Source organism: Triticum dicoccoides, chromosome 3B (genome assembly GCF_002162155.2).
Source record: "Triticum dicoccoides isolate Atlit2015 ecotype Zavitan chromosome 3B, WEW_v2.0, whole genome shotgun sequence".
Classification (NCBI taxonomy): Eukaryota; Viridiplantae; Streptophyta; class Magnoliopsida; order Poales; family Poaceae; genus Triticum; species Triticum dicoccoides.
The window spans coordinates 672,689,825-672,692,564 of record NC_041385.1 but is presented as its reverse complement, the minus strand read 5'-3'; the positions used below and the strand labels follow the sequence as shown (position 1 = coordinate 672,692,564).

Genomic DNA, 2,740 nt, shown 5'->3' with positions numbered 1-2,740 from the left:
CACCCCCTTCGAAAAAAAAAATCTTAAAGTGTAGATTCACTTATTTTGTTTTGTATGTTGTACGTACTGAAATCTCTAAAAAGGATTATACTTAGGAACGGATGGAGTACAATTCTGTAAGGTTGGACTTAAAACATATTTTTTTTCCTTCAACACACTATTATAAAGGGGGAAAACCCACGGGGAGTAGAAAAATCAAACTAAACAGGCGATAGATATCGCTGGTGAATTTAAAGAAAAACCAAATCCAGGATTTCGGGGGAAATACTGAAAGGAATCAGCAAATCAAACAGATAGAGATTCTGTCCTTTCATTTACCCACGAATGCGATGGAAAATTCAGAGTAGAAAATGACGATGGGAGTCAAAATATCGTGGAATCACTCGTGCGTAGGGCATACGGCCTCCACACGCCTGGCGGCGACCTCTTTAAATCCTGTCCGTTCACGCGCCTTCGGGAGGGCATCCTCGAGAGCCCTCACCCTCCCAATCCCGCCGCGCTCCAGGGATGGCCGCCGCCGCCGCCGCCCCGCCCGCCACGCCCTCCTCCCGTCCCCTCCGCGCGCCCCCCGCGCCGTCCACCGTCCATCGACAGCTCAGGTGCCACGCCGGCCCCAGCCCCTCGCTCCTCGCGCTGCGCCACCGCGCCGCCCGCGCCGCGCCGGCCCGGGCCCTGCTCGACAAGGTCACGCCCTTCAACTTCGGCGAGGAGGAGGACGACGGCGGCGATGACCACCCCCGCGAGGAGTGCGGCGTGTTCGGCGTCGTGGGCGACCCGGAGGCCTCGTCGCTGTGCTACCTGGGCCTGCAGAAGCTGCAGCACCGCGGGGAGGAAGGCGCCGGCATCTGCGCCGCCGGGGACGACGGCAAGCTCAAGTCCGTGACGGGGCTGGGGCTCGTCAGCGACGTCTTCAGGGACCCGGCGCACCTCGGGAGCCTCCCCGGGCAGGCCGCCATCGGCCACGTCCGCTACTCCACCTCAGGCGGCGACGCCCAGCTGTGCAACGTGCAGCCGTTCCTCGCCGGGTACCGGTTCGGGCAGCTCGCGGTGGCGCACAACGGCAACCTGGTGAACTACCTGCCGCTGCGCCACAAGCTGGAGGCGCAGGGCTCCATCTTCAACAACTCGTCGGACACGGAGGTCATCCTCCACCTCATCGCCACGTCGCTCTCGCGCCCGCTGCTCGCCCGAATCTGCGACGCCTGCGAGCGCCTCCAGGGCGCCTACTCGCTGCTCTTCCTCACGGCCGACAAGCTCTTCGCCGTGCGCGACCCGTTCGGCTTCCGCCCGCTGGTCATGGGCCGCCGCCCCAACGGCGCCGTCGTGTTCGCGTCGGAGACCTGCGCGCTGGACCTCATCGACGCCGTGTACGAGCGAGAGGTGGAGCCCGGGGAGGTGATCGTCGTCGACCGCCGGGATATGTCCGTGTCCTCGGCTTGCCTCGTCCCGCACCGCCCGCGCAAGTCGTGCGTGTTCGAGCACATCTACTTCGCGCTGCCCAACTCCATCGTGTTCGGGCACGCAGTCCACGAGCGGCGCACCGCCTACGGCCGTGCGCTCGCCGAGGAGTCCCCCGCCCCAACCGCCGACGTGGTCATCCCCGTGCCGGACTCTGGCTTCTACGCGGCGCTCGGCTTCGCGCAGGCCTCGGGGCTCGAGTTCCAGCAGGGCCTCATCCGGTCGCATTACACGGGCCGCAGCTTCATCCAGCCGACGCAGGCGATCCGCGACCTCGCCGTCAAGCTCAAGCTCGCCGGTGCGCGGCGTCATCACGGGCAAGAGCGTGGTGGTCGTGGACGACTCGATAGTGCGCGGCACCACGTCGAGCAAGATCGTGCGCCTGCTCCGCGACGCCGGGGCGCGCGAGGTGCACATGCGCATCTCCAGTCCGCCGGTCGTCGGCCGGTGCCACTACGGCATCGACACGCCCGACGAGAAGGAGCTGATATCCAACAGGCTGGACATCGAGGGCGTGCGCGAGATGATCGGCTGCGACTCGCTCGGCTTCCTGACGCTGGACAAGCTGCACAGCATCTACGGCGACGAGGCGGACGAGCTCTGCGACGCCTGCTTCTCGCGGAACTACCCGGTGCCTATGCCGGAGAAGGTGCCGGCGATGGCATCCGCCGATGATGAAGACTGACCAGAATGTGCGACTAGGGAACGGCATCCGCATCTGTACTCCGCATGCTTCTATAGGATTTTGGGCGTGGCGAACCGTGTCGTGGCAATTGCATTCATCATCTGAATTTTTGCAGGTCTTAAGTTTGTATCGCTGAGCGGCTAGCGTTCCATGGCCTCTCAAATTCGAGGTTTCTAAACCTTTTTCTTGAGTCAATTTATATACTGTAAGAAAGGTTGACAAGTCAGACATCTAATATTGTTTCGTCGTCGACGTGAATTGCTAATGAATTGCATTTTGCAAGTACCTGCTGAATCGGCAGCATTTCTAAGAACTCTTGCGATGGTATGGAACCTGCGCGTTGCTGATTTTGAGTCAACGGTGTGACTAGATAGAAGTCAACCCGCAACATTCCTAGCTTGGACACTAAACTAACTTAGCATCTGGAACCAAGTAAGTGAGCATGACATTGACATGCATCATGAGTCAAGTGTAATCTTGGCTACAACGACTACTCTGATGTTTATACGGTAGCTAGCTGCTTATGCTGACAGGATTTGCTAGTCTGATGCTTCTGCTTCATAGATCTGCTTTGCCATGAATGTGCACTTGAAACTC

General features: G+C 59.9%; 1 pseudogene; it reads left to right on the top strand.

Annotated features, from left to right (window-relative positions):
* Positions 1–492: 492 nt before the first annotated feature.
* Positions 493–2,426, top strand: LOC119277766 (annotated as a pseudogene).
* The last annotated feature ends 314 nt before the right edge of the window (positions 2,427–2,740 follow it).